Genomic DNA, 19420 nt, shown 5'->3' with positions numbered 1-19420 from the left:
ATTTATGTAATTAAAAAACATAATTAAATTTTAAGCTAAATTAAACTGAGCTCCAGGAAGACTTATCATTTTCTCTAAGCCATGACTCTGAAAATTTGGAAAGCACCATACAATAGGGATTTTCAGTGATTCAGGGATTTCAGTGATTTGCAAGATTCTGCAAAGTACTTTCAAAACTGAGCATGAGGTCTTTGCTACTGGCTTTATGGCATGCAAATCACTCAGCCTCAACTCAGTTCCTTCCTCCAATGTAAAAAATCCTACAAGAACAACATCTCACGGTTCCATCAAATGGGACCATGTGTGATATTTTACACTGGACTACACAACAGACTGGAAAAGTGATCCGCAGAGAGGCTCATTGCTGTAAGTTCACTCCATGTAGGAACTGTCTTGAACAAAGCTGCCACCCTGGTGTCTTCTTCCAACTTTTCCTCTAGTTGGACCTCAAAGTTTCCTTCTTCCAGCCTATGCGGGGACCAAGAGGCCTGTCTAGAGTAGCCGCCCAGCATCAGGCTCCGACACCCTTTTCCCTTTCCTCTGGGAGACTTGGATATGTGCCAGCCCAGCCCAGGTCTCCAGGTTCTGCTGCGGAAGTTTCCCACATGGTGCCCGTCGCTTGGGACGCGGCTGGTGGGCTCCCTCCAGTGTCCTTGTGTCTTCTCTGCAGGTGTCCCGGCAGGTAGAGGAGGAGGCCGGTGGCTAGTGTTCCTGCAAGGCGGGGCTGGGGCTCCTCGATGTCCTTGCGCTCGCCCTGCAGGTTCTGCGCCCCAGGACCCGGCAAGGACAGAAACAGGCCGGGAAGTAGTGACACCTGGGGCAGTCAGTCATCCAGGAGCCGCCGCCACCCGCCCCACCCCCAGTCTCTGCAGGAGGTGTTTGTCTTCGCCTCTGCTCCCGGCTCTTTCTCTTTCACTTTTCTTTTCGCCAGGGGTTGGGACTCCGGGTGGAAGGCGCCCGGGGGAATCCCAGCTGACTCGCTCACTGCCTTCGAAGTCCTGCGTCCCCCGGGAGGGAACTGGGTGGCCGCACCCTCCCGGTTGCGGTGGCTGTCGCCCCCTACCCTGCAGCCAGGACTCAATGGAGGTACAGAGCTCGGCTTCTCTGCTTTGGGAGGGGAGTGGTGGTGGTTGAAAGGGCGATGGTATTTTCCCCGAAAGCCTACGCCCGGGGCCCCTCCCAGCTCCAGCGCTACCCTCTGGTCTACCCAACTGGCCTGGTTGCCCCGCCCTCTCCTGGGGAAAACTTAGTGGCAACTTCAGTTTTTGGTTTTTCCCCTAATGACACTTTAATGACACTTCCGAGGCTCTCCTCGCCATCCTCCCGCTTCCGGAGGAGTGCAGATCGCAGATCCCTTTGCCCCTGGCGTGCGACTCCCTACTGCGCTGCGCTCTTACGGCGTTCCAGCCTGCTGGCTAGCGCAAGGCGGGCCGGGCACCCTGCGCTCCGCTGGGAGGGTGAGGGACGCGCGTCTGGTGGCCCCAGCCAAGCTGCCGGTTTCTGAGAAGACGCTGTCCCGCAGCCCTGAGGGCTGAGTTCTGCACCCAGTCAAGCTCAGGAAGGCCAAGGAAAGGTACCGCAGCTCCCCGCTTCCTAACTGCTCCCGCCCCAAACTCCCTGTGGGCCGGTACAGATGTTTGTGCGTGCGCGTCTATCTTTGCAAAATCAAATTATCGCCCTCTTCTTTGCTTGCACACGTCTTCTGGGAGAGAAATTTGCAGGAATGGTTAGTGCTTGGCAGTCAGGCCTGGGTCTGTATTGGTTCCAACTCTGAGCCAGCCAGTTATCTATTGGAGAAGCAATAGTGTATCTAGAATGCCAAAGGAACTTGGAAAAAATAGGAGCGAATTTCACTGAAATAAAATCATTATTCACGGTGGCTTTTAAATGAAAATCCAGCCAATTTTTTCAAGTGTTATTAAGACCGCATGTTACTAGGGTATACAGTTCATTTGACTTTATGTAATTCCATGCATTAAAAACTATGTTAACTTCAAAGTATGTGTAAACCAAACTAATTATTAAATGACCCTTACAACAGATTCTTAAATAGGATGAGTCAGCAGTTTCAAAACTGGAAGTGAAGTGGTGGTCACCAGCTAGTTTCCATTACATATTTTTAAACTACTTTCTAATATTATGATACTGGTGGTGGCCAACTAAGTGGTCGTCATCCTTATCTTGTCAGTGTGGTGAAAGAGGCCATATTAGCTAGACTGAATTCTTACTGTGGTATTACAGAATAAACTGGTGATTATGCATCCTGCCATGTAGAGGAGGCAAGGTGAACCACTCTACTGAAAGTATCAAGATACAATACACTTTTGGAAGGCTGAGGCGAGAAGATAGCTTGGGACCAGGAGTTCCAGGTTACAGTGAGCTATGATCTGCCACTGCACCCCAGCCTGTCAAATAAATAAATAAATAAAAAAGATATAATACAGGTTAAAAATTTAAACTCCTCTTGTTTTCATGTTAAATAATGTGGTCAACAGAGAAAGGAGATACAAGATCCAAGGGAAGGAACATAAAGATATATAAAGAGAAGAACTGAAAACACAGCGAAAGCCATTTAGATTTAAAAAGTGAAGAAAAAGCTAGTTTTACTTAAAGTTAACAAGTATCGTAGAGATCTTAAGGTTCGTTATGATTGTCTTAGTTTCGTATCCTTGCGTTTCTGTTTTCTCACAGAATTTTAGTCAATCAGAAGAGCCTCTCCTGCAGTATCATCTGCTTTGCAACAGTGACAGAAAAGGGTCAGTTGGCCATTGGTCTGGAACTTCTGATAGGCAGGGTATTCCCATACTTTTGGTTTCACCGTTCCCTGCTTGATTTGTAGTGGCAACTCCAGAACTTGATGGGAAGCTATACTTCTGGTTGGAATTTTCCTGCAGACTACTGGTGATTAAAATGATGCTCTTTTGTTTTAATCCTTGAAATTAATGTAGCAAATATCAACAGCTATATTGCAAGGCCCAATGTTTGTCAATGAAATATTTGTTTATAAATTTCCTTGGGGGATGGAGAAAAACAGTGCCTTAAAGTTTATTGAAATAGCTTTTGGAAATGGAAGGTTCTAAAGCCTACGGGATACTCATCTCAGATTTGGTGCCTCTAATGGATTTCAGGATAGCTAGAAAAGGAGCCCTGAAATGCTGGGTACATGTGGATTTTTCTCAGAAAATATCCGCAACTTTGATCAACTTTTTAAATAGGTCTCTGACCCAAAACAGTTTTAAATCTTTTAGAAATATAGACTACTGTCCTTTTCTCCCCATCTGTCCTGGAGTTTAATGTTGAGTTCTGCTCATTGTGTTAACTATTTTTCTGAGAGTTAGCTAATGATAATACAGAGTTCTGTCTTCAGACCCATAACTTAAGTTATGAGAAACAGTATGAATAATAGCTAACATTGTTGAGTTTTTACTATATATCAGACATTGTTCTAAGGATGTATTTTTTAAAAACATCACAATAAACGTATGTGGTAGGCAATATATTTTACAGCTGAGGAAATTCTCAAGGTCACAGAGCTAGAAAGTGGTAGAGCTGAAATTCCAACTCAGACAAGTTTAAGATTGTTGATATTTATGGAGGATGGTATTATCTGCATAAAAATATTTCCTACAATTTGACAGTGATAATCAATCCCTATTTATTTTCAGGCAGCGTTGTAATGGTAGAATGTTGGTTGTAAAGTAATGTTTGTATGGCACTCGTGCAATTGACATTATTATATATTTAAAGATTATTTTTCTAATCAAATAATATTCATTTGAGTATCAATATGTGTTTGGTTCGTTGGAGAAATTTCCTTTATGGTCCCCGAATGAAAACATTTGTCTAATTTGCATCACTTTTTGCTGAGAGAGCTTGACAAATAGTAGGCAAATGTGGATTGATCTAGATATCTGTCTCTGCCTATCTATGTATCCATTCATCCATACAACTAGAAGGCTGGGGTTCATGGAGAGGTCAGAGAAGAGGTTTCCATAATATCACAACCGATGATGATATATGGTTAACCATTTGGGACGTCCTCTTTTCAGAAGGCGTTATGGTAGAAGGGTTGGCAAGAAGCCAATTCTTTTACTCAATATTAGCTCTTTGATTCACTTACCCAGTGATTACGGTAACTGCATGAGACTACTGACACTAAACATCGCTTAAATACTTGCTGCTGTCCTATAGGAACGGGTCGGATGGAAACATTCCACAGAGGAGTTGAAGGAAAAATTGTTTTTTAGTGAGTACTGGAATGCATTAACTAACACCTACTTGATGGTGTATTTCACTAATTAAATACTATCAAGTATATGTCTATATGTGTGCATATATGCCTATATATGTGTATATATACTGTATATGTGTATATATGTGTGTGTATGTATATTTTGTACTGTACTATTTGTTAACAGCTGTGGGCAGACAAGGGCTACTTTTTACTCAGCTTCCAGACTGTATTGACTAGGTAAGCATAAGTAGCTAAGAAATCTTGACAGAAAGCCTGAAACAGAAATTATTGTTATTAACAGTGCCATTCCAGCAGGAACCTCATGTGAATTTGAAAGTTACAAAGCGGAAGCCTGTGCTATGTTTCAGGCACCATACTGGCCCTTCATCTGTATGTCCTCACTGAATTTGAATAACCATTGCATTTTTATCCTGAATTTACAAACAAAAAAAAGGCATGCAGAGTTTCACTTGCGTTAGGACACAACTGGGTAAGACAGACACTCCACTGAGATTTATCTTGATTCTAATGTTAATGCTCCTTTTTGGATATCATATGTATTCTCTTCTAAGAAAACTCAGGTGTTCAGTGTACTGAAAACTAAAATGCTGCTATCCTTACCTTGAAATAGACCCTGGTCACCATTTGGGGTGATTTAATGCTATTTATTAATTTGCCTATGTAAAAGAATATAGCTTTATTTATTTATTTATTTATTTATTTATTTATTTATTTATTTATTTTGACACAGTCTTGCTCTGTCTCCCAGGCTGGAGTGCAGTGGCGCAATCTCCACTCACTGCAACCTCCGCCTCCCGGATTCACGCCATTCTCCCACCTCAGCCTCCTGAGTAGCTGGGACTACAGATGCCTGCCACCAGGCCTGGCTAATTTTTTTTGTATTTTTAGTAGATACAGGGTTTCACCATGTTAGCCAGGATGGTCTCAATCTCCTGAAATTGTGATCCACCCACCTCGGCCTCCCAAAGTGCCAGGATTACAGGCTTGAGCCACCGCGCCTGGGCAGAATATTGCCCTTTTTTAAATAAAAAAAGTTGTTTAGTGCTGGAGTCAGAAAGAGAAGAAAAAGAGGCTCTTTGATCTCAGTTTAGTTCAATGATATTATTTGTCCACATTTCACATCCAGAGCCAGAGTATTTGTATGCACTTATTTCATAGTGTTTCAGCCCACTGTAGGGGCAGAAGACTCTATATAGACCATATAAAATTGGATTTCTTAAAAGTCTGCGTGTAATACACAGTTGTTTCTTCTCTAAATGCTAATGGTTCCTCCAAGTGCTGACGGGATGCAGACAAGATGAGGAAAGTGACAAATTATTTTGTGAAATGAGGGAATTGAAACTGCAAATGGTTCTAGAACAGGAAAATATGATGGTTGTAAGGTTGATGGGGAGGGGTGGCGGTGGGGGTGAGCTCTGCTTGCCATTGTGACACACAAAAGGAGCCCAGAGAGGGTCTTTGGTCCTTTATACCACTGAATGCTACTTCTCCTTCCCGGGTATTTTGCTCATGTTCCTTCTAATAGAAATTTGACAAAGTAGTCCTTGCACACTGTTAGCACTGACCTCTAAAATTATCAAATAATTATTTCTTAATTGAACATTTGATAAAGATTTTATATTTTTAGGTTATTTGCTCTCCTGACTCGTCTGCAACAAAAATAAGTACGTAAAACTTGATCTTTTATTTGAAGGATTTTTATTGTGAAAATTATTCTTGCTTACGTTATTTAAAATACTATCATTACAAAATTAATCAAAGGAACCATTAATTTTTGGTAAGTGATTATTAAGCATAAAACTAAAACAACATTGGAAATACATATCATACAAGTAGATATGTCAATGCTTTGATTAAAGATGTCTCATATCAACTTTTCAAATCGCCCCTTTATTTGGCATCCTGGTGAGGCAAGACACATGTTAAGATTCTGGATAGGGAGAGACAGGCATTTTTTTCCTAAAGGGTAATTATGAAAGAGGAAGTGAGGAAGGAGAACTTGCCAGAAATCTGCCTGCTTTGGGCACATATCGGGCATATCTCTGGTAAAAGAGGCTCCTGTGCAAGTAATGGATCTTGAAATTGGTTCGTTTAGATCCCTCTATGCCCACAAACCCCTGGGAAAGTTGTAGGGTACGCCAGAGGTGTGTGTTGTTCAGTTGGGATATATAGTTCAGCCTTCTTTCCCACAGCCTCCCTTTGGCTTCTGGATTACCATGGGTTACTGTGCTTAAAGCAAAGCACAGGGAGTGGGATGGGGAGCAGTAAAGAGCCTGGGCTAACTTCTGTAGAGGTTTCCCACTGGGGACTAGTGGGAAATAAGCTCTAAAAGGGCTTGGGTAGCCTCTGCAGTGAAGTCTCCTCTTCAGCTACGGTCATCCTGCCTCAGTGTTCCAGACACACTTGCCATTCTTTGTCAGCCTTCCTGGGTCCTGTTCAAAATGTTAACCCCCTATAACATTTTCTGTCCCCATCTACTGCCCAGGCAGAATTATTTTCTCCCTTACATGAATTCTTCTGGTGCAGTCTGCATTCCCTCATAACAAATTGAATGTCTGTAAACTCCTTTTTATGTGTCTGCCTGTACACTTATATTTTGAGTAAGGACAATGTGCTCCATGTGCTTAGCAGAGGGTTGGTCAGAGTCTATTAGGATTGACTTCAGTAAGAGTCAGTCATCATTCAGGTGTTTGACAGCTAAGCAGACACCTGTAAAAGAGGTAGGAAACATAAGTAATACAGCAAAATAATGTTGGAATACTGTAATAAAGATAGCATTTTAGGGAAATTAGTTTGAGGTAGAATTTATTGAAGAAAAGACAATTAGAAATAAGGAAACCAGCTAAAAATCTGTCACAGCTAATTTAGGAGTGTAGTTTCATTCTCATTATCTGCTCAAGGACATAACTCTGGTAATTCATTCTTTCTCCCCATCACCATTTTTTTTTCTCTGTCTCTGATGGGTCTTTCCCAATACCATGTAGCCATACTATAATTTCTACCATTTTTAAAAAATACTCATGTTTTTCTCCTCATGCTTCTCCTCACTTCTATATCTGTTTTTTCTGCCCACATTTTACAGGAAAACTTACAACATTAACTATATTCTCTGTTTCCAGTTTTCCTCTGTCCATTCTCTCTTGAACCAGGCAGGCTGTCATGTCCACTGCTCCACTAGAAATACACTTGTCGAGGGTACCAAGAACATCCCTTTTATTAAATCCAGTGGTTAGTTCTTGGGTCCCTTCCTATGTATCCTTTCAGCAGGACCTGAGAGATCTTCATGTGGCTTCCAAGCCACTCTCCTTCTCCTTATTTTCCTTTTACCTTACCAGCACCAATTTCAGTCTCCTTTTACTTTACCAGCAACAATTTCAGTCTCTGGCTGGTTCCTAATTTCCCTAACATGTAAATACAGCAGTCTGGGGGCTCAGTCCTTAGGCCTGTTCTCTATCTGTACTCTCTGTCTTGGTGATCTCATCTAGTGTCATGGTTTTTAATCCCTTCTTACATTGATGATTCACAAATGTACATGTGAATCTAGCCATAACCTCTCCCCTGAACTCCAGACTCATTTAGCCGTCTATTTATCTGTTATTCACCCATCTCTGATTGGATGCCTAATACTTACTGGATTCCTGCCTTTACTGCCATATCTGCTTACTCCACCTTCTTCCTCATCTGGCTTGATGGCAGTTTCATTCTCTTAGTTCCATAGATAATCAATCAGTCTGTCTTGGATTTGTCCTTAACGTCTCTTTATGTCATATTCCACGTTGAATCTGCCACCAAATTATTTGGCTAGGCCTTCAAAATATACGCCACATCCTGTCTCTTCTCACCCTTTTTTTCACTGCTGTCACCTGGGTTCAAGTTGCTGTCATGTCTCACAGTATTATTGCAAAAGTGCCTGCTGCTTGTCCCCTCATCTCCACTACAGCCTGTTCTCAACATGGCAGCCACAGTGTTTCAGTTACCTGTCCCTGCATCAAAAGGATCAATAACAATAAAACAAGAACAAAACAAAACAACACCCCCAGAACTTAGTGACTTGAATAACAATAATTTGTTATTTATCATGATCTTGTAATCTGGGCTACTTTCGGCTGCTTGACTCCTCCTAGGCTGCTGGAGATGAGATATTCAAGAAGGCGTCTTCCTTCACATGTCTAGAACATCGGCTTGGATAGCTGGAAAGCTCATGCTGGCCAGGCATCCATCTCTCTTTATGTGACCTCTATACATGGCTAACTTGGACTTTACATCATGTTGGTCTCAAATAGTTGTACCATTGAACTAATTATTGACTTTCAGGATCCCCTATAGCTTATCTTGTTATGGTATCAAACTCAGACTTTAAGTCTCTAAACTGGATCTCCAGATGAGGATGATATTTCTCTGATGTAGTTTCTTGAGTGTAGAAACCTGTAACTAAAAAGATAGGTTATCTGTGACCTTCCCCTTGTCCCAACATACAACAGTAAAACAAAAATAGGACAATTGCTTTAAACAATACAATTTCAAAACAAGACAATAGAAGGCATATAACAGTCGCTAGTCCATAGCAAGTCTAAATAGAGCCGGCATATGTCCTAAGTTCTTGCTCTGGAAGCAATACATCTTCCTGATTAAGGTTTAAATTTGTTCCCTAGGAATCGTTCTCTGTGGCTTTTAACTTTACCTTTTGTACTGTGGGCTCCTTTTCTCATTCTTTCTTTCTTTTCTATGAGAAATAATTTTTGCTATTCTTTGCATTGGTGTAGCCTGCTTCCTGATGTTAGAGCGTTAATAATTTAGAGACCTTTTGTATACTCACTTTTGTTTAACTGCTTTTTGTTTTTAAGTTCAATGATATTTAAAATTTGGGTGAATTTTATTGAGGTTCATTCACTTCGTTAGATAAAAGACGACTTGTCTCAAATCCTTGAGACAAGTTCCACTTTAATTTGTTGGGAAGTCGAGATGCCATAGAAACCCTTAGCATTTTTAGAAGCCCTTTGCCTAGTTAGAAAGGTCTATGAGGCACCACTTTAAATCTTTCAGAGTTCTTAATGAAGGGCCTCCCTGCCATACAACTGATTGGATCTTCAACCTGAGAGCACATGTAATAGTACACCCTGGATTTGATCTTTGCCCTGAAACTACTTATTTCTTGGAGAATCTTTTGCTGCCTGGAAAGGCAAGAATGAGAACAGTTATTTTCCAATCTAGCAAGTCTTAGGTTGAACTATTTCATCACTGTGTTTCTGGCCTTCACTGACAGTGTCCTTGCCTCTCTCCAGGTGTCTTCCCACCACTCAGTCTCACAGTAGTTTCAATGTCAATTACTAATTTCCATATAATAAACTACTCCAAAACTTAGTGGTGTAAAATAAGAACCATTTTATTTTCTCAAACCTAAGAATTAGGACAAGTTACAAAGAGAATGACTTGTATCTACACTGCAATGTATGTGGCCTCAGCTGGTATGACTCAATGGTCAAGGGATGTCTGAGATGGCTCAGACATTAAGTCACAGATAGAGAGCCTCAGTTCTGGCTGTTGTATGGGCCCCTTGGCTCTCCTCCTCTTAGTCTTTCCACATGGCTAAACTGGACTTTCTCATAGCATGATAGTTTCAGGGTTGTCAGACTCTTCACAACTTGACCAACTTCTATAAGAGAGGAAGTTGGAGCTGTAATCACTTAAGGCTTGGATATGTAATTTCCAGACTGTAACATTTGTTTTATTCTTTTGGGAAAAGCAAGTCAGAAGACCACCCAGATTGAAGGGGAGAGGACAAAGATTCCACCTCTTGATGAGTAGAGTGTCATGCATGTTCATGGGAGGAAGACATTGATTGATGGTAACTGTCTTTGGAGATTATCCACCACAAAGGATAATCCTGTTAAAATATTAATCAGGTTATGCCGTTCCTCTATTCCAAACCCCCCATGGTTTTTTCATCTCACTCTAATAAAAGCCAAATTCTGTTACAGTGGATGTTAAGTCTCTAAGTGATTTGTACCCCTGATGTCTGCCATCTACTACTCTTTCCTTAGCTCACTGAGTCAGTTACACTGGCACCTTTTCTATTCATCAACCACACTACTATGCTCTTGTCTAAGAGTCTTTTACCTTGCTGTTCCTTCTTCCTAGAATGCTTTTCTCTCAGATATCACCCTCTTCCCCATACCTGCTTTGGGGTTTGGCTCAAATATCCCTGTTGCAATGAAGTAATCCTTGACTGATGTACTTCAAATTGCAGCCTCCCCAGCACTCCCTGTCCCAATCCTGTTTGGGAATTCAAATTATTTTTCAGATTTTGGAAAGTAATATAGTGTGTTTACTATATATCATGTAATGACCAAGCTTATTCAGGTACTTCCTCAAAAGGGAATAAATACAGCTTACACATAGTCTAATGTTAGTTCAGTGTGTGTTTTGTTAACCAGTGAATTAAAGAGAAACTTTCAGTTTTTAGAGTTTTTTTGATTTAATATTTTCATATAAGGAACTATGGACTTATATGTGTTATTGAACTATTTGATTATTAACATCTCCTTCATTAGAATATGAATATGAAAGTCCAATTTATGCAGTTTTGTTATTTTATTCATTGTTATATCCCCATCACCTATTAGTGCCAGGCATATGGTAGTCTCTCAACAAATATTTGCTTGAGTGTTTCAAGCAATATTTAAAGCAAAAATGAATGAGGGAATGAATGGATTAATGGATGCTAAGTAGTAGTGTACTGCAAATAGAATGGAGAATAGAAAGACAAGCTAATTTCAAGGAAGATTTGATTTACCAGTGTTCTATTTATTCATTGAATTGATTTTGGCAATTCAGCAGTTAATAATTTTGAGTGCCTAATATGGGTTGGGCACCTACCTAAATACTTGACTGGTCTGGATTGAGTGGGGGGAGCAGAGCACAGGGAAGAGTCAGAGGATGCCCAAGATTTTAACCACGAGAGTTAGGAAAGATAAACATGTTAGGAACCGATATATATTACAGCTAACACATGGGGCAAGGTAGGGGAATGGATGAACTTGATTTTAGAAATATCACAATAGAGCTAGAAGTGGAACAAACTACTTAAAATGTCCTGTAAGTGATTAGAAGTGCTAGATTGAAGATTGGATGAACTATTTGTACAAGAGATTTGAGTTTGTGAGTTAAGTAAAAATTATTGGTTAAAACAAGTGGTCAGGCTTTTTCCCCAGGAGGCAAATGTATATATAGATGGTTTAGGATCACATAAGACAATCAGAAGGACTGTCACTGAGCTAAGCACCCTGAAAGAGGAGATGTTCGGGAAGGCCTTCGAGGAGGGATTGGCCAGCTCCCAGGTCTTCAAAAGAGAAGGCCACACCTCCTATCCCTTGCCTGCCTGTCATACTTGCTCTGCCTGCTGCTATCTAGAGGGATTTTAATCCCTTATATGCTTGTTCTTACATATTCATCTTTAAAGACTCACTTTCTCTGTGACATTTTCCTGGCCAGATGCCATCTTTACCTCCTGTCTTGCCTCACACCTTTTCTTTGTGAGTTCTCCACCTGATAGATATTTCTCTCATAGTATCTGCAGTGTTTCACTGTATTTACCTGTGTTCATATTGCCTCTTCCACAGGTGTATGCTAAAGGTCATAGATGACAAGAATTGTGATGGTGGAGTTGGAAGGGCTGAAGTTTGAGAAACACTGAATCCTTATGTGTCTAACACCTTGCCTGGCACAGAGTAGACCTATAATAACGTTATTCTTGTTGTCAAGGATCCAACATATATTCCCGAGGGGTCAAGTTAGATAAGGTTCTGAGAAAATGAGTTTGACTATATTTGACTCATAGCATATTACTGGCGATCACATGGCTTTTGGGAAACTATTCACAGCATATTTCTTATTGTCAGGGTCAGAAAGGGAAATAGAATTTTCTGAGGGTGTACTTTGGCCAGGTAACAAATAGGATCTTTATCTTCCTTATTAGGAGTATGAACTTTAGAGAACTGAAAACAAATAGGTTTGTTTAGTATTTTGTGCCAGTTTTAATATGGGGGGATAATTTTATAAATTTGCAAAGTAAATGCTTCAGTAAATGAAAGGAAATTGAAACAAGTCACACCCTATTCTCTAAATTCCTTCAAACAGAAATCCTTTCATTTTCTTAATTTTATTTGCTGAATATTTTGAGAAGTTATTTCAGTAGGACAAAAAAGAGATGAGAAATTGTGTGAAAATAATGGTATTGCTGAAATTTAATTTATTTAGTATCTCTTCTCTTGAGGGTTTAAGAGAAGAAATATAGTTTCTTCTCTTGTTATGCTGTTAAAAAATTTGTAGTTACCTCAAATATCAGATTAAAATCTGTATTTGGTATCTTTCGATTCTACCCCTGAAAAGCAAGATCCTTGTAATGAACCTCTAAAACTGGAAAGATGTGATTATGCTGATGGCTTATTTGACTTGATATTGAGGTATTCATCTTCTAAACCTTGACCTTTCTTAAGTCAAGCCATATTACTCTGAGCCACTGCAATTTATAAAACATGGCTTCCAGGCTAAGGTGTTTAATCCGAAGAAGCTAACAGCACACCAAAAGTTCTAAACAATAGTGGATACTTACTGATCACTTTCTCTGTACATGACTCCCTGCCAAGTGCTGTGAAGGATAAAAAGAAGCAACACACATGATTATCTTTAGAAACTTATTATCTAGTGCAACAATTATTGTTTGCAAGTAAAGAGCTGAGTGTCCAGGGTACTGAACTACTGTCAGCCCCTGAACACAACACACTTTCTTTCATAGCCAAACATTTGGACACGTTCCTCTTATTGGAAATGCACTACTTCATCCAGTGTCTGTCTCTTCCTTGCCCCCTTCTCCTCACTTACCTCGTCCAGAAGTCTCAGTCTGATAATGGCTTCTCTGGGAATATTGTCCTAAATGTCCGGAGTTGGGTTAGGTGTCTTTGATTCTTAACTTCATACCATGAATATTTCAATAGTTAATCTTTATTTTCATCCATAGTTCCAAGTACGTTAACATATGTAGCCTTCTCAAACTCATGAGATACTTTCCTTTGCACTTCTCAGATAAGTAAACTGAAGCACCAGAAAGGGTGGTGACTGGTGCAGGGACTACCAGTAGGAAGTGGTGGAACTGAAGCTTGAACTCAGGTTTCTCTCCCGAGCATGCACACTTCCTATAGAGGGTGCTACCTTGCTGGTGCAATTAATAAGAATTATAAAGTTTAAAAGAGAGGAGGTAAAATTTTCATTATAGATGAAAGCCATACAAATTAACAAGCTACTAAAACAAATGAGTTCAGCAAAGTTGCCAGACCAAGATTTTTTAAAACTCAATAACATTTTTCAATACTAAATGAAGCATTAGCTAACATAACAGTAAAACAAACCAGCAACACAACCTTCCCCAGCAGAAGACTGCTTGCTGCAATTAAATATGGTTTATTTGAGGATTGTCTGGATGGCTCAACATCAGAACATCTATCAAAAAAATCTTGACGATACAGGAAAAGTTAATGTCAAGTTCTGAGAAGAATAAGAATAGATGGAATTTTCCAAAACTGACTAAAGTATATCTATGAAAAATCTATAGTAAACATCAAATTTAATACAGGGCTCAGAAAAACTTTTTTTTTGTTTTAAATTTTGGGAGATGATGAGAATGCCAGTGTTGGCACAGCTATTCAGTAAAGTAACGAAGACAAAAATAATAATGACCATTCATTTTTATTGAGTATTTACCTATGTGCCAAGCAGTATAAAAGCAAAAGTGTGGTGGATTCCCATTGGTGCAAGGAGATGGTGAAACTCCCATCTTCCTACTCCTCGAAGGTAGAGGTGATAATTGAACTAAAGTGAGCCAGGATGAAAAGGAGTTGTTGCAGAGCAATTGTAGGTAGGATGTTCAATTTATCGTTCTGACTCAGAATGTAGCTGTTTGGACATAACGGACTGGAGCAAATTACAATGTAGTAAAATTTGGGTGGTACTGGTGATGGTGTAGGATAGTTAGATCTAAGCTGTGAAATGAAAAAATCCCTCAATATCTACTAATAACTGCACTTTAGATATAGTCAATACATATGGAGGTGCAAGTACCAAACATACTGTAATCATGGATTTTTGTGGTTGAAGCAGAGCCCTTTTGAAATTAATATGGAGAAGCAGCACAATGCATAGCATATGCCTTTTGCTATGTTAGCTGAATGAACTTCTGGTGAAGAATTAAAGTGGGGATCCAAAACACATTGTTAAATCTCAATTTAACCTCTTTATGTAAAATTGAATAATACATTTAATTTCTCTGCACTTATTATTCTCTTCTTGAAAATTAAGATGATTAGACCAGAGAAATTCCCTTTGCTGTTGAATCTGGTGGTTCGGGGAGCCAACATAACATGGATGGATTCTATCATATGCTGAGGTTTTCAACCTGTGATCTTTATAGATGTTACTTAGGCACTGGAAAGGACTTTAGACACCTCCAATCTAATCTCCTTACTTTAAAGACAAGGTAACTGACACTTAAAGACATAAAGTACCGTGCTAGCGTCACATAGCTGTTTAATGACAGAATCAAGCCTTGGGTCCAAGTCTCTAGACCCCAGTCCATTCCATGGTTCTGATAAGATTAGGAAAGCTCCAAATTTCATTAAGAAGTTCTCAATCTGAATTTTACATGAACTATAGTTTTGGAAATTGTAATATGTTAATGATGAATAGATGGGAATGATGGTAGTCTGTATGGAGTATAAGAAAACAATAGATGGTGAACATTTCCACCATTATTTACACAACACATCCAAAGAGAGAGATTCTATGGTGTGCGTGTGTATATATACACACCATATATACATATACACACACACCATCTATATATATATATAAAAACACACACATATATATATACACATACACAATGAAATACTATTCAGCAATAAAAATAATAAAATCATGTCTTTTGCAGCAACACGGATGCAATTGGAGGCCATTATCTCAAGTGAAACAAATTGAAACAGAAAGTGAAATGTGGTATATTGTCACTTAGAAGTGGTGGCTAAGTGATGTGTACACATGGACATGGAATGTGGAATAATAGTCATTGGAGAATCCCAAAGGTTTGGAGGATGGAAAGAGGTTGAGGGATGAGAGATTACTTAATGTGTACAATGTACATTATTCCGGTGATGGTTACACTAAAAGCCCAGACTTTACCTCTATGCAATATAGCCATGTAACAGCACTACCTTTGTACTCCTTAAATGTATATTTTTTAATGAATGTTTGTGGTCCCACCACATGGCCACATTTAATGTTACTTGCCTAGAAGTATGTTTTATAACTGAATGGAGATAATTTTCTATACTGTATTCTAACCTAGATGATGTATATATTCTGTAAGATTTTTCAATTTTCTTTGTTCTCACTCTGTATTTGTCAAAAAAAATTATTAGTAATTTGGTCATGTAAATTAATAGTGCAGGCTTAGTTACTCAGGGATTGCTCTGGTGCAAGAAAAAAGTTACTCACTTCTGCCTTCTATACCGCTTCACTTTTCACTCCGCCACTGCCAAAAAAAGCCCTCCAAATAAATCTGACCTCTTAGACTACAAAAAATGCAGCCATCTTGGGAAACCTGCAACAAGTACACCCAGTAGAAAGGGTCAAAATCTTAAAGATTGTGACATATCTGTAATCCCACAGAAGGGATGATGCATGCCAAGTGTTGGATGATGTCTACAAAACCCATTTTCCTTAGACAAAAGCTGAAAGGCATAGAAGTGATATAAAGCAGAGAAAAATGAAAAGCAAAAATTATAAAGACAAGAATGGCAATCTACTTATAATAATGGTTTTGATAACTACCATTTAGATAAGAATAGTTCATGAGGCCAGTGAAAGAGGAGATACAGTACTAAAACTGACCATTTTCCTATCGTGAGGACAGGATCTCTGTTAGCTCTGTCTCAGATAATTTGTACAGCCCAAGCGGAGAAGAAAGAACCAGCAGTGCTATAAAAGGTAAGTTCTTCTGTCCAATCTAGGGAGAAAAAAGCAACCACACTGACCACATTAGAGCTCAGGAGTCCAAACACTGCTAGTTGCCAAATAAACTTCATTAAGAGAGACAACTTCCCCCTTAGCAGTTTTATAAACACTATTGCTTTTTCATATAGACTTGAGAAGGTTAGTTTACTTGTCAGAAAGTAGACTGGAAAGCAATGTTTTAGGAACAAGACGTTTGGGACTGCCACAGGGATCTAATGTTCAGACTAAATCACTTGATACATTTCATACGAAGCTAAGTATTTGGAACAAGAGATGCTAGAGGTCTAATCAGCAAGAATAATAAACAGAAGAATGACAGCCAAGTCTAGCGAAACTGTCTGGAGAAAGAGTACTGGAGGATTTGCAGTCTAATGTGCATTTGTGCTTAATAAAAGATAAGCTGTTCCTAGATTTTTAAATTTAAGTGTTATTCCTGAGGATTATGGTCATCGCATCTCTTTGCTTCTGTAAGGGGCTGGTGAGATGCAATAGCAATGTTTGAGTCCAGCTTTTTGTGAGTGGGAGATGTGCTCTCTCATTAGGTGTCCTTTTCACCGAATAGGTTATTATCAGCAGGTAATAAGAAATTTGCATCATTACAGATTCTCAGGTGGTATTTTGTTCTAAAACAGACAAGGTATGTCTTCTGTGGCAGCGCTGAGTGAACACATAGAGACTGGTGTCAAAATGGCTGTTATAAATTACAGGGTACGTTTTAATAGTTAAACAATTATCTAAAGAGGCACCACTGGAAAATTGTTTAGTAATAATTGGCTGATTTTTATGATGAAGGATAATTCTAATGCAAATCTTTTTATATAAATACCTGAAGAATTCAAAAGAAGGACATTAATTTTAAAAGCATTTCTGGGAACTTTCTGTTGTCTGGACTTATTTATCTTTAACTGCAAATGCTGGAACTGTTCAGAAAACCATCAAAATAGCTTTCTATATCTATTTTTAGAGTTTAAAAGTATGACATACATATATAGTCATATGTAATTAATATATATAATATAAATAAAATATAATTTCTACTATATAATAATGGTACTTGAGAGGCCAAAATTGACCACTACTAAATTCAGGCCTAACAAATTCTGTTGTGGGAAGCTACAACTAAAAGAGAATGCCTTGGCCTATGGAATGAAAGGAAAATATTTCGTTATTCTTGAAGGGTTAAAGCTATAAGGCTTCTTTTCCTTCTTACCCTTTCCTTTGTCTTGGTATTATTTCTTTATCATTCTTCTTTACTTACCTTTCTTTCCCCATCATGGTTTTTATGTTTTCAAAACTTCGCTCAAATTTACCAGCTGTAGAAACCTCACCTTGACTACCTCAGTTTGTCTCTGCCCCTTCAAAGCTTCTGTACTAGGCTTTGCCCTTTTCATGGCAAAATATGACAGCCTTCCTTTTTGTGAAAATGTTCAAATCATATCAAGGAGTATGTCTTTCCAGTAAGACCACTACCATCCAAATATAAAAATGTTTGTTGCTAGTATTTGGCCTGATAAAGAGCTTGTACCAGAATATAAACTAGCCACATCACTAACACAGGTTTAGTTCACGTGACTTTTTTTTCTCATAGCAAGACTTTCCTGAAAAAGAAATTAGGGCAAGCTTTATTAATTGCAAACTGGCACTTTAATGAACTAGACTATAGGGATGTTAGTGGATACTTTGTAATCTTCCTGTGAGAAGGGTGAGTAGGATAATTGTGATAGATGAGGTGACTGGTTGGTGGTGAGCTGTGACATTCACAGTGTTGGATAATTGCTAATAAGAGGTGACAGTTTTGAGTGTTCACTGTGTGTCAAGGCCTGTTCTATGCAGCTTTTATGAATGAGCTCACTTACACCTCACAATTGCCATTTTCCCCATTCTACAGATGAAAAAAGTGTGGTTCTTGAGGCCAGGCACGGTGGCTCACACCTGTAATCCCAGCACTTTGGGAGGCCAAGGTGGACAGATCACTTGAGGTCAGGAGTTTGAGACCAGCCTGGCCAACATGGTGAAACCCCATCTCTGCTAAAAATACAAAAATTTGCCAGGTGTGGTGGCACACACCTGTAATCCCAGCTGTTTGGGAGGCTGAGGCACAAGAATCGCTTGAACCTGGGAGGTGGATGTTGTAGTGAGCAAAGATTGTGCCATTGCACTCCAGCGTGGGTAATGGAGCAAGGTTCCATCTCAAAAAAAAAAAAAAAAAAAAAAAAAAAGTGAGATCCTGAGAAATTAATTGGTCCCAAACCTTACACTTAGTAAGGGGCTAATTCAGATTTCAAACCCAGATTTTTCTGAAACCAAAGTCTATACCTGGATCTATTCTGTCCCACAGAGCTTTCTGCAGTGAAAATGTTCTGTCTTCTGTTTTCAAAATTGTAGCCATTTACCACATGTGGTTTTTGAATACTTGCAGTGTGTCTGGCTCAAGTGAGAAAGTGAATTTCTAGTTTTATTTTAGTTAATTTACAGATAAATTTAAATAGCCACATGTGGTTAATGGCTACTGTGATCAACAACACAGGTCCGGAGACTTTAAAATGTTGCTAACTACAGGCTAATCACAGGAAACCCAGTCCAGGAAAGTATATTCATGTAAGGTCTAGTTTTTCTCCATTGCTAGAGTTTCTCAGACATTGTAAAAAAACCAAAACCAAAACCAAAAAACAACAACAACAGCAGGGGTACTATCTTAAATTGCTGCTGCATTGGAGGTAACAGAATTCAATTAAAAAAATTATTTACAGTCTCCTTTGGTTCAGAAACTGTGTCATGCTTTGGGCATTCTAAATGAATTTTGTCTTCCAGGAGTTCATCGTCTAAGTAGCTTTATGGAGAATGTCATAGTTCTTTTCCCAAATTTTCTTCATAAATGATTAGACAAAGTATTTAAATCTGTGCTATATAATATTTTGTGGTATTTTGATTTTAATTTTATGAATAGATAATACATTCCCATGGTTTAAACTTCAAACGGTTCAAAGCGCCTTCCAATTCCCTTCTATAGGTGCAACCAGTGCTGTCATTTTCTAGTGTAATGTTTTGTGCAGACACACAAAAATGCACATATGTATTTAACCATCCCCCTTTCTGAAACCA

The 19420-nt window shown here is 39.1% G+C and overlaps 1 protein-coding gene across 2 annotated transcripts in view; it reads left to right on the top strand.

Moving 5' to 3' along the window:
• The first annotated feature begins 477 nt into the window (after positions 1–477).
• IL15 (interleukin 15) overlaps positions 478–19420 on the top strand; it is a 98212-nt gene continuing 79269 nt past the window's right edge. The window contains exon 1 of one of the 2 annotated variants that reach the window (XM_050789798.1): positions 478–1086. The gene's annotated coding sequence lies outside the window, so the exon portion shown is untranslated. Of the gene's footprint in view, positions 1574–19420 lie in introns of both variants that reach the window. The other variant, XM_050789799.1, reaches the window with a different exon arrangement.

The sequence above is a fragment of the Macaca thibetana genome, chromosome 5 (genome assembly GCF_024542745.1).
Source record: "Macaca thibetana thibetana isolate TM-01 chromosome 5, ASM2454274v1, whole genome shotgun sequence".
NCBI classification, from domain to species: domain Eukaryota; kingdom Metazoa; phylum Chordata; class Mammalia; order Primates; family Cercopithecidae; genus Macaca; species Macaca thibetana.
This window is presented reverse-complemented; position numbering and strand designations above follow the sequence as displayed.